Below are 13,167 nucleotides of genomic sequence, written 5' to 3' on the forward strand. Positions count from 1 at the left end.
GAAATGTCTGTATATCATCTATATACATAGATATATCATCTATATATATAGATAGAGATGATATAGTATATAGTATACACTATAGTGTATAGTATAGTATATCTATAGTATAGTAATAGTATATAGAGATATATCTCTATAGATGAGATAGATATATCTCTATATACTATATCATCTATACTTATCTCTATTCAGATTTTGTATTTTTTTTTTCTTGAGTCACTTGTCAATTTTAGGCTCTCTGCTACCTCCTGCCTCAGTCATAGAAACAAAAAGAAACAGCAAAGGATGTTTTTTCCTTTTGTGGAAAGTAGTGTTAGAGGCTAAAATCTTGACTCTGGAGCTGCACATGGGTGTTTGTGGTAGCCCTCAGTTCACACTGATTCCATCCCAATTCAATTCAGTTATTACTAGGTTACTAAAAATGTTTAATTCTAATATTAAAAACACATGAATTTCATATTTTCTACAATAGATTTACTTAAACTTGTTGAATCTTTGGCCATAAATTAGTTATGTGTCCTTTTTATAATCCTCACAAATTTCATCGACTCTCATCTAGTTGCTTTGCTGGTGATTATTGAGCAGGTGGTTTACAAAAGGAGCACAGATACCAACAACCATGAAAAGGTGCCAGGCCTCCATATTAGTGGACAATTGCATGCACCTCATTCTCTGACCATCTTGCTGGCATATATGTTGAGAAGGTTTATACAAAGGAGTTTTGGCAAGGAATCACAGAGATCAGACTCTGAGATGTCACTATTTTGTGTCTCAGAAAATGACTGAAAGGAGACAAGTTTCTGGAGAGCTCATTGTCCTGTGTATCACAAGCTTTAAAAATCAGGCATTTGGCTTAAAATTCTACTCTTAAGAACTTATTTTCAACAATCAGATAAGCATTACATTTATGTACAGAGGATGTTCATTACATCATTAATTTACATAAATAACAATTGGAAGCACCCCAAATGCCCAATAATAGATGATTTAGTAAATCAGTTATTGGACTTATACACACAATAGATTATTAGGCAGCAATTAATGTTTATAGGAATGATTCATAATATGGAAAAATGAGCCCAGAATATGAAGTCAAAACACAGGTAAAAACAGCATATTTGACAAAAAATAAAGGTCTATGTGTGTGTGTATTTTAAAGGCCTCAAGGAGGTGCAACCAAAGGGTTATATTGTTTGTTTCTGAGAACTGGGATCATTGCTAAAATGTGTTTTCATACATTTCTGAATTTTCTGAAGTGAACATTCATTGCTTTTATACTCATAGGAGAAACTGCTGCTGCTGCTGCTAAGTTGCTTCAGTCGTGTCCAACTCTGTGCGATCCCATAGATGGAAGCCCACCAGGCTCCTCTGTCCTTTGGATTCTCCAGGCAAGAACACTGGAGTGGGTTGCCATTTCCTTCTCCAATGAATGAAAGTGAAAAGTGAAAGTGAAGTCGCTGAGTCCGACTCTTATCGGCCCCATGGACTGCAGCCTACCAGGCTCCTCCTTCCATGGGATTTCCCAGGCAAGAGTACTGGAGTGGGGTGCCATTGCCTTCTCTGATAGGAGAAACTATATAGATACATATTATCCTTTTGCTTTTGGCTGTCCTAAGTCTTCATTGCAGTGTGTAGGCTCTCCAGTTGTGGCGTGAGGCTTAGTTTCCCCATGGCATATGGGATCTTAGTTCCCCAGCCAGGGATCCAACCCATATCCCCTGCTTTGGGGACATTGGACCACCAGGGAAGTCCTTTTTTTTTTTTTTTTAGTTAGAGAAGAATTATGTGAAAATTAGTCTGATCTTTGATATACAGAAGCATTGTTCTAGGCATAAAAGCAGCACAAGTAACTTCAAATAATAGATGTTTGATTTTCGTAGACATATTTCTTTGAATTTCAATAAACAGCTGTTGTTTAGTCACTCAGTCATGTCCAACTCTTTTGTGACCCCATGAACTGCAGTGTGCCAGGATCCTATGTCCACGGGATTTCACAGGCGAGAATACTGGAGTGAGTTGCCATTTCCTTCTCCAGGGGATCTTCCAGATGCAGGGACTGAACCCACGTCTCCTGCATTAGCAAGAGGATTCTTATTGCTGAACCACTAGGGAAGCCCCTCAATAAACAGTTTAAAAGCTAAAACAAGCTGTTGTGAACATTTTCTGCAAATATTATAGACACAGACATATTACATTGTTCTGAAAGCATATATATTCTGCCTCATTTAAAAATATGTGAATGTTACAATGAGAAACTACCAGAAGAAAATACCCTCTGCTGCTGTCATTGCTTTTGTGTGGGAATTGAAGATGCTTTTAAATACTGGGTTGGCCAAATGTTCATTCAGGATGTTATGGAAAAACCTGAATGAACCTTTTGGCCAACCCAGTATATTTCTTGTGCTTTTCTGCACTTCCTAAGTTTGCTACACAGAGAGCAAGCGTGTGTCCTGCAAGGATCTGCAGTCATTGTCGTAAAGAGCAGGGCTGAGCACACGGCCTCTGTCCCTACCAGGACTTGCTGTTGCCTGGCATGTGCTCCCCTGGAAGGTCCAGGGTAGGGGCCTGCAGAACTAACTTTCTACCACTAATTGAAGTGCTTATATTTGGGGAGTTGTTGTCTAGAAAGTCTAGTAAATGTGTTGTTGTCTAGAAAGTCTAGTAAATGTGTTTTGCTGCTGCTGCTGCTAAGTCGCTTCAGTTGTGTCCGACTCTGTGCGACCCCATAGACGACAGCATACCAGGCTCCCCCGTCCCTGGGATTCTCCAGGCAAGAACACTGGAGTGGGTTGCCATTTCCTTCTCCAATGCATGAAAGTGAAAAGTGAAAGTAAAGTCGATCCATCGTGTCCAACTCTTAGCGACCCCCTGGACTGCAGCCCACCAGGCTCCTCCGTCCATGGGATTTTCCAGGCAAGAGTACTGGAGTGGGGTGCCATTGCCTTGGCGACTTCAATACCTTGGTGAGAGGCCTAGCAGATTTCTTGGGTCTGATTCTGGTAGTGAGAGTGACCCACTCAGAAAAGTGAGATAGTAAAAATTGTAGTTTAAAATTTTAATTTAATAAGTCCATGTGCTGAGATCGAAACAAAATCCTTTTATAAATTCTTGCTTGTTAGTAGTGAGTGAAGTCCATCAACATAACTTAAAAAGACTGAAATGTGGGCATGCACATCTATATTCACATATATTGAGCGTGATTGATCGTAAATAGGAAAATAAAACAAAAATTATCTCAGGACGTGCATGGGTGCTGTGAGCATAACACTGACCTTCTAAGCAGAGGAAATTTGCTATCAAGGGTATGTGGACAAGGTAAAAACATGCTCTCCCAGGCAAGGGAGTGTGCCCGGCATGGCATGCAGGACAATGCTGGGCTAGAGGTCAGGTGAGGGCCTTTTGGGGTCTTGGCTTCTGGTTCCTTGGTGATCATGTCACCAACATGCACTGGCCTCGAGATGCTATTTTTTGAGGTGGAGGAGTAAAGAAGTTCAACCCCCTGCCACCTCCTTCTCTTTTCTGCTGAGACCATCACCAGGAGTGTAATTACTTGGACACAGTAATTGCACTGGTGGATTCTATGATAGAAATGGAGCTGAGTCATCCTTGCCCTGTCCTCCCCCTAGAAGCTCTTTTAAACTCTAGTTACCCTGTCTTCATGTTGGCACTGCAGGGCTCTGAATGTGCTCTGTTGGAGGGGGTGAGTTAAGGAGACACTCCATCCCCCAAACTGGGAGAATTCAGTCCACTAGAAGTCATATCTTTGCTATGGCGGATTTAGTTTTGGGTAAAAGCAGTGCATTTGCTCTTCTTCCTTTATTGAGATCTCTCTTGGTGTGAGTTCCCATTTAGTAAAAATGGGAACCATGAGCAGATTCCTAGGATCTGCAGTTGCAAGAGTATCCCACTGTGAAACCACCAGCATTACCAGAGTCATCATCAGTGGAGAAAGAGTCTTTGTGGCTATAGACTGGTGGGCTCACTTGGGGCAGTGTAGTCCTCCTTGGGGGAAAACTGTGGCCAGAGCTGCCTGAATGCAGTGCTCTTGCCCCCGGCCCCTGCTGTGTGCCCACCCTGCTCACCTCCCCAGGGCCCCGTGCTTCCCCGTCCTGTGTTGCACAAGCTGCTGGGAGCTCTTGATCCAACCTGGGCTGCCTGTCCCTGGCGCACTGTCTCCCTCTGGGAGGTTGGTCTCTATTTCTACTTCTTTCACTTTGGCGTTCAGGATTTGGAAGAGTTGTCTCCACGTGACCTGCACGCATGCTCCGCTCCCGTGCTGCGTTCTGGCTGGTCTGGCTGGTGTGCTTTCCTCTTTTCTCACCAGCCCATCTTTCTGTGTCCTTATTTGCCATCAACATACTTTCTCTGGTGAAGGAATAGATCACATATTTTGCCCATTTAAAAAATTAGGTTGTTTTCTTATTGAGTTTGAGAGTTCTTTGTATATTCTGGGTACAGTCCCTAATGGAGTACATATTTTGCAAATATTTTCTCCTAGTTTGTAGCTCGACTTCTCATTTTTATGTGTATTTTGAAAATCAAAGGTTTGACATTTCCATGACATCCCACTTATCAGTTTTTTTCTTTTTATAAAAGACATCATGTTTTTTATATCATACTCATGAATTCTTTTTAAAACTGGAGGTCTGTTTTTATTCCTATTTCTCTTATTCTTTCCTTTGGCTTTTCTTAGCTTTATATTGTGGCTATTATATCTAAGTCTATGATATATTTTGAATTAATTTTATATCCCTAGGACTGGAAAAGGTCAGTTTTCATTCCAGTCCCAAAGAAGGGCAATGCCAAAGAATGTTCAAACTACCACACAATTGCACTCATCTCACACGCTAGCAAAGTAATGCTCAAAATTCACCAAGAGAGGCTTCAACAGTACATGAACTGAGAACTTCCAGATGTACAAACTGGATTTAGAAAAGGCAGAGGACCCAGAGATCAAATTGCCAACATCTGTTTGATCATAGAGAGAGCAAGGGAATTCCAGAAAAACATCAACTTCTGCTTCGTTGACTACGCTAAAGTCTTTGACTGTGTGGATCACAACAAACTGCTTCAAGATATGGGAATACCAGATGACCTTATCTGCCTGTTTAGCCTGCTTTCACTTTGATTGAAATCACGTTGAATTGATAGATGAGTTTGGTGCAGTTGACATCCTGTGGGATAGAAGTGTTGAGAGGGGACGTTCTTGCTTTGTCCCTGATCTTAGAGGAAAAGTGTTCAGTCTTTTACCCATATGTGTGATGTTATGTGTAGGTTTTTACTGGAGGTCCTTTATCAGGTTCATAAAGTGCTCTTATTCCAAATTTGCTGAGGATTTTTTTTCATGAGTGGTATTGAATTTTGTCAAAGGCTTTTTCTGTCTGCATCTTTGAAGTCATGTATAGTTTTTCTTTTTTTCTGTTTATATGGTCCATAAACAATTTCAGGCATACCTCCGAGATACTGTGAGTTTGATTTCAGACCAGAGCAATAAAGTAAATATTGAAATAAAGAGTCGCATGAATTTTTTTGTTTCCCTGTGCATGTATGTTATGTTTACAGTATGTTGTTGCTGTTCAGTTGCCTAGTCACGTCCGACTCTTTGTGACCCCGTGGACTGCAGCATGTTAGGCCTCCCTGTCCCTCACCATCTCCTGAAGTTTGCCCAAGTTCATGTCCATTGCATCAGTGATGCCACCCAGCCATCTCATCCTCTGATGTCCCCTTCTCCTTCTGCCCTCAATCTTTCCCAGCATCAGCGACTTTTCCAATGAGTGGGCTGTTCCCATCAGATGACCAAAATACTGGAGCTTCAACTTACTTAATGTTTACACTATGCTCTAGTCTATTATGTGTGCAATAGCATTATGTCTAAAAAACAATGTGTACCTTAACTTGAAAATATTTTATTGCTCAAAAATGCTAATCATTATGTGAACCTTCAGCAAGTGGTAATCTTTGTATTGGTGGAGGGTTTGAAATATTGCATGAATTACCAAAATGTGATATAAACACATGAAGTGATCAAACACTACTGGAAAAAATGTCACTGATAGACTTACTTAACGCAGGGTTGCACAAACTTTCAATTTGTTAAGAAAAAGCAAAACAAAACCAATATCTGAAGCACAGTAAAATGAAGTGCAATAAAATGAGGTTGCCTGTACATTGGTTTTTATGTTTTTTGTGTTTTTTTTTTGGTATAGAATCAGTTGCTTTTCTAGATAGAAATCCACTTTGCTATGATATATTTTTTATATTGTATGATTACATATGTTAAATGTAAGAGTTTTGCATCTATATATATGGGGAATATTGGTTTACTTACAGTTTCTTTTTTTTGGGTTTTGGCATCAAGTTAACTCTTGCCTAACAGAAGGATTTGTCTAGTGGTTTCTTACATTCCATCTTCAGGACAAGTTAGTAAGAAACTGCTATTATTTCTTCCTTGAGTATTTCTTCCATTGAAGCCATCTGGATTGGCTATTTTATTGGTAGGAAGATTTTTAACTTGAATACTTATAGAGTTATCTGGTTTTTCTTGAGTGAGTTTTGATAGCTTTATTTTTCTAAGAATTCCATTTATTGGCATGCGATAGTTTCTCACATTCCTTTGTTATATTTATTTTCTTTTTACTGAAGTGAAATTCGTGTCATGCATAATTGATCATTAGAAAGTGTGCAGTTCAGTGAATTCAGCGGTGTCGAGCAGCCACCACCCAGTCTTAGACATTTCAAAGTCAGACTTTTTCACCACCTCAGGGGAATACCACATCCCCATTAAGTAATTACTCTCCATATTCCTTGTTCCCCATAACCTGGAAACTGCTAATTCTCTTTCTATCTCTGTGGATTTACCTATTCAATACAATACCTATTGTATTTCCTGTAAATGGAATTATACAGTATGTGACCTCTGTGATTGAACATAATGTTTTCAAAGTTCATCTGAGTTGTAGCATGTATCAGCACTTCACTGCTTTTTATGGCCACAGAATATTCCATTATTTGGACATATTTGTTAATGGACGTTTGAGTTGTTTCCACATTTTGGCTATTGTCAGTAATGATGCTTTGAACAAGTGTCTGTTTGAGTCTCTCTTTTAGTTCTTTTGGATATATACCTAAGAATAGAATGGCCAAGTCATATGATAATTCCGTGTTTTACTTTTTGAGGAACTGGTAAATTGTTTTCCATTTAGGCTGCACAGTTTTAAATTCTTACCAGTGATAAATGAAAGTGCTTGTTTCTCTAGGTCCTCCCCAACACTTGGATGTATCTTGGGTTGTTATTGCATGGAGTGCTCTCTAAATGCCAGTTATGTGATGGTGGGCGATAGTGTTGTTTGATAGTGCTGTTGTTCCTGTATGTCTTACTAATCTTCTGTCTAGTTGTTTTGATCCCTTTATTATTATGTAATGCCTTTTTTTTTTTTTACTTCTGATAAAATTCTTTGCACTGAAACCTCATTTTTTCTGATATTAATATAGTCATTCCAACTTACTTTTGATTAGGATTAGAGTGGTACATCTTTTTCCATCCCTTGTATTTTAATCTATTTGTATATTTATTTTTAAAGTGGGTTTCTTATAAATATTGTAGTGAGGTCCTATTTTTTTTATCCAATCTTAAAAATTTCTGTATTTTAACGAGGTTGTTTTAGACCATTTATACATAACAAGGGACTTCCCAGGTAGCGCTAGTGGTAAAAAACCCACCTGCCAGTGCAGGAGATGTAAAAGATGCAGGTTCGACCCTTGGGTCAGGACGATCCCCTGGAGGAGGTCATGGCAACCCACTCCAGTATTCTTGCCTGGAGAATCCCATTGACAGAGGAGTCTGGTGGGCTACAGTCCATAGCGTCACAAAGAATTGGACATGGCTGAAATGACTTAGCACATACTTAATATGACTATTGATATGATTGAACTTAAATTCATAATTTTGCCATTGGTTTTCTATTGGTCCCATGTGCTGTTAGGTCCTCTTGTCCTCTTTTTTTGACTTATTTTGTGTCAAGTACTATTTATGATGAATTGTATCACCTTTACTAGCTTATTAGCTATATCACTACTTCGTTTTTATTAGTTTCTTTGGGATTCATTGTGTATATTCTTATCACTGTCTGTCTTCAAATAATATACAAGTTCACTTATAGTATAAAACCCAACAGCAATATACTTCCATCTCACTTCTCCTGACCTTTATGTTACTTACTGTCATGATATTTTTACTTCTACAGTGCTCTAAACCACACAATACATTGTCATTATTTTTGCTTTATATAGTCCATTATCTTTTAAAACAATCTTATAAATTAAGAAGAAAGCCTCTTATATTTATTCATGAATTTTGTTCCCAGTGCTTTACATTTCTTTCTGTAGATCTAGATTTTCTTCTGATATAATTTTTCTTTTGTATGATGGACTTACTTTAACATTGTAGTTTAGAAGTGTCGGTGATGAATTATTTTAGCTTTTGTTTATTGGGAAAAAAATCTTCATTTTGCTTTTGATTTGAAAGTTATTTTCACTATATATAGTTTTTCAGGTTGGTAGCTTTTTCCTTCATTACTTTGAGATGTTATTTCATTGACTTCTGGCTTGCATTGTTTCTGGAAAGCCCTTGTCCACCACGTCTGTGTTCCTCTGAACATACTTTTTTTTTTTCCCTGTGGTTGCTTTGAAGATTTTCTCTTTGGGTAAGTCAACTATAATATACCTTGAACCTTGATTTTATTTCCTTCATGTTGTCTTCTACTTGGGGATTGTTGACCTTGAATTTATGGATTCATAATTTTCATCAATTTTTGCAAAAAAAAGTCATTATATCTTTAAATACATTTTGTCCCATCCTGTTCTCCACCCCCGCCCCAAGTGTTCAATTACACAAATATTTCAGTGTTTTTAGGGAAGAGGGAATCTTTCCCTGTGTTTCATTTTAGATCATTTCTGTCTTCAGAGATTGTTTTGTCTGCTCACTGACTAATGTTTCCTTTCTAGTGTCTAATGTGATGTTAATGCCATCTAGTGTATTTTTCATTTCAGACGTATTTTTCTTCTCTGTGTGTTTAATTTGGGTCTTTTAAAAAATGCTTTTCATGTCTCTCCTACACGCTATGCTTTCCTCTATCTTCTTGAACATGTACAATGTGTTTATAGTAGCTGTTTTAGGGACTGCGTGTGCTAATTATTTCCTGGGTAATTTCTGGTTCCTTTTCTTATTGATCAACTATCCTCCATATGAGATATATTCTTATGCTTCTTTGCATCCCTGGTATTTTTTAAATGAACAAAAGACATGATTGTATGTTGTTGGGTTATGCCTTTTTATTTACTTTAGATTTTCCTCTTGAAATGGACTCGTTGCTTGGAAAGTTTAGCCCCCATCTACAGGATCGCACAGACACGACTGAAGCGACTTAGCAGCAGCAGCACCTAGTTGTCTGTGCTCTCCCAAGTGCCCGGCCCAGTGGTCCCCGTGTCGTAGGTTCCCTGGTCCAGTTGGTGGGAGTGAGGTCCACTCCTGAGGCTGTGCCAGTGATGGCGACACTTTGTTCTGCTTCTTGCTGTCACGTGTTCCCTGGCCTCAGTTACACAGGTTGACCAATGTCCTGGTGAAGAGTCAGGTGCATCCCCACTGGTCTCAAGAGCACGTCTTAGCTCTCTCCTTTCTGGTCTTCTACCCTGCTGGTTCTCGCTGCCGTTGCCTCCTTGAACCTCAGCTGTTTCCTCACCTCAAGACTCCCCTGACTCTGCCTGGGTCCGCCTTCTGGCGCCATGGCCTTGAAACCTTCCCAGCTGTCCTCTGTGCAGCCAGTATGCATCCCATGTGTTTCCCCCTCAGGCTCCTTGTTCTGTGCTGCCTGTTGTCCCACCGCTGAGCACCTGTCTCATGTCTTCTGTCTGTTTCTTCATTGTTTGAGGCTGGAGAGTCCACCTGGTTCCTCCTCGCTGTCATGCCAGAAGTGGATGTCTCCTGAGTTCCACTAGCCTTCAGTCCTCCCTGGATGAATGCTCCAGGGCTCCCTGAGGAGTCGCCTGAGCAGAGCTGTTTACCTGCCGGGGAGTCTGCACAGGCTGGGCTCCAAGGTCCTGCTCTAAGGCACAGCATTCTTCAACTTGGAGCTGAAACCATGTGGGTGGGGATTGCGGTGGGGGGTCCTGTCTACACCTCACTGCGCTCTTCTCCTTGCTGCTTGCCACAGACCTCAAGGGCTGTAGGAGTCAGTGCCACCCAGACTTCCACCAGGGTTAGGACTGTGGGCCAGGGTTCAGGGGAGACTGCACTCTGAGTGGTTACTGGTGTCTTTCAAGTTCCAGACTCAGTTTAGAATCCAACCATCTTTCACGGAATTCTTTTTCCTGGAGACTATCTTTGGCCTTCTAAATAACTGACTCATGGCTACATTCTTTTAAAACATTTATTTAGTTTGATAAAATTTGATATCTAAGATGATGGAGCATCCTTTGAGTTATTTTCTGCCATGATTTCCAGTTATAATAATTTTTTTAACCTGTTTACAGGGCTGCCTACAGAGGGAAGCTCTTCACATGGTTCCATGTAAGTAGCGCTTCTTGTGATGCCTTTGGAGAGGTACGTCTTTAAACTGAGTGATTCTTCCCACATCAGTTGAGTTGTGAAGTCTTGCTTACATATGAAGCCATGTGTCTTGCTGACTCTGCTTGTGGCCTGGCCTCAAGTCCCACAAGGGCCCCATCACAGGTCAGGTGCAGCATCCTGTCAGTGGTGTGTGTCATTTCCCTCTGGTTTCTGGAGAGCCAGCATGTTAAAAGAGGTAGTTTGCTTCTTTTCTAAAAACCTTCTCCAGAGTCACCTGACTACACTGTCCAGCAGGGGCCTGAGAACCAGTTGTTAGCCTGGGCCAAGCAGATAGTGCCTTTGTCCCAGGTTCCAGCAGTGACCAGTGTGCACTGTGGCCGTCATGGTGTCACGTCCAGGCCCCAAGGACATTTCTTTGTGGCTGTGACTCCAGTTGTGCAAAACTACCTTAAAAGGATTCCTTTTAGATTTATCCTTAAGATGCCTTCATTTTTCTAAAAGTTTTCAGTGGCCTTGCTGGGAAGGCTGCTGTGGTCATGCTGGCGGCTGCTCTGTGCCCGTTCTGCTCCTCCGAGCCCCTTGCCTTGCCCTGGGGGGTGGTGCTGTCCTTCAGTTCACTTTCCAAGGCTTGGGAGGCAACATCACTGGTCACTGTGCTTGTCGGTGGTGAGATGGGGCTCTGAGGTGAAGCCTCTGACCTCATGAGCTCACATCCACTCATATCCAGCGATGGCAGGATAACTGGGAGCTGCCTTGATGACAGAATGTGGGCTCCAAACTTGGTATCTGCCCTTTTTGGTGACCTTCACCACAGCTCCGAGTGGTCCTGAGCTCACCCGATCTGGATCAGAGAGCGCTAGAGCGCCACTATGACCTTCCGGGGCCTGCTGCCAGCAGCCCCCTCGGGAGACATGAGAGACAGGGGCAAGGAGTCAGAGAGCACGTGCACAGGGGGCTTTGGGCTGGTGGGTAACCAGATGAACAATATTTGAGGAGAAAAGTTCTTAGGTTACAGATTGCTTGAGCAAAGACCTTGATGCATTTGTTCAGCAAATATTGACAGAATGCCTGTGATGGGCTGGGCATGCTTCTGGAATCACAGCCTTCTTTATTACATTCTCGTGGGGCCTATAAAACATACGAGTAATAAGTGTGCCGGGTGGTGACGCTTTCTGGGGACGAACAGAGAAGAATTGGGGTCTGGAGGCACTGATGGGTGGTCAGAATAGCCCTGGGAAGGAGCATCTGAGCAGAGCCTTGGAGGAAGCATCAGAACCAGCCCTGTGGGTGGTGGAGGGGGAAGGGCTCCAGGCCTAAGGGAGCCGAGAGCATGAAGGGGCGGGGCCGGGGAGGAGGGCAGGGCAGACACATCTCTGTCCTTGATAGCTGTGCTGCTGAGCGTGGGAGCAGGGAGCTGGGTGGTCTTTTTTCCTCTGTGTGTTGAATTGTTTCAGACTAAAGCTGTTATAATACCTGGTTCTTAGAGGACATCCAGATCCCTGCTGGCGTGGGACCAACTTTGTAATTGTATAAATCTGGATCTAATTTTCACAGAAATCTCCAAGGAAAGGCTTGTGGAACTCAGGCGTATAAACAGCACCCTGTGTGTGCTGGGCCTCTCTCCCCTGGACTTTGCTGTTGCCCACATATCTACCCCGGCATGCAGGAAACGTTGGTTCAGACCCGGCCACCAGTTCTGGACACAGCAGCATGCTTGGGTGGGCGAGCTGGCCAGGCACCTCCCTGTCCGCGTGTGCACAGCCCATGGGCCGAATGTGGGCGCTGAGGACGCCAGCACCCCGGCAGAACGGTGGCTCCAGGGACTGTGGCTTATTTGGGGGCTCCCCTGAGGCTTGGCTAAGGCAAGGCGCAGGTTTTTCATAGGGTACCTGTCCTTCTGTGGGTAGGGAGGGAACCGTTAGGAGCTCTGAGCTGGTTGGAACAGATACGTCTGTCTCTGGTGAAGCCGCCTGCGTCTTCCTGTGGGATCCAGGGGGCTGACGAGCCAGAACGGAGCTCATCTGCCCCGGATGTTTCCCAGGGGACGGTGGCCCAGGAAGAATGCGGTTTTCCATTTGCACGTCTTCTGAGAACTTAGTGCCGTGGAGCAGCTGCAGATGGGCCTTTTTCTGTCTCCGTGCGCTTGCGCTCAGACCCCGCTGGGCCCCTGACCCGCTTTGTTCCACAGGCACTTGGCTCCCCGCCGGGCTGGAGACTGGGCCATCGACCGCTCTAGGATCAGGGAATTAAGGAATCATGATCACAAACATTTGGTGACATTTTATTCACTCTAGTCTTTTATTCTTCATGATACTGAGAATGATTATTTGCTTTCAAACTCGCCCCCGCCCGCCTCCCCGCATTAAATTGACTACCTTCACTACACAACTGGAAAATATGGAAAAGAACTTTAAAACTCACCAACAACGAATACAGACAGGGCCCTGCCACGGGACTCCTCCATCAGGGCCTCCCCGCACTCCATGTCCTTCTTGGTTACCCCTCCGCCTTCAGCCTATGGTTCACAGGGCAGCCCTGTACACAGACACCCGGTCCTTCCTGTCCGGCCTCTGTCCTGCTGCTGCCAGGGACCAAACGGC

The 13,167-nt window shown here is 42.8% G+C and overlaps 1 protein-coding gene across 18 annotated transcripts in view; it reads left to right on the forward strand.

Annotated features, from left to right (window-relative positions):
* PCBP3 (poly(rC) binding protein 3) overlaps positions 1-13,167 on the forward strand; it is a 229,399-nt gene that overhangs the window by 76,559 nt on the left and 139,673 nt on the right. For 3 of the 18 annotated variants that reach the window (XM_010801704.4, XM_010801706.4, XM_059886325.1), the window contains exon 2: positions 10,531-10,567. The exons of the other annotated variants lie outside the window; for them this stretch is intronic. The gene's annotated coding sequence lies outside the window, so the exon portion shown is untranslated. The remainder of the gene's footprint in view (positions 1-10,530; positions 10,568-13,167) is intronic. 18 annotated transcript variants of the gene reach the window in all.

The sequence above is a fragment of the Bos taurus genome, chromosome 1 (assembly GCF_002263795.3).
Source record: "Bos taurus isolate L1 Dominette 01449 registration number 42190680 breed Hereford chromosome 1, ARS-UCD2.0, whole genome shotgun sequence".
Classification (NCBI taxonomy): Eukaryota; Metazoa; Chordata; class Mammalia; order Artiodactyla; family Bovidae; genus Bos; species Bos taurus.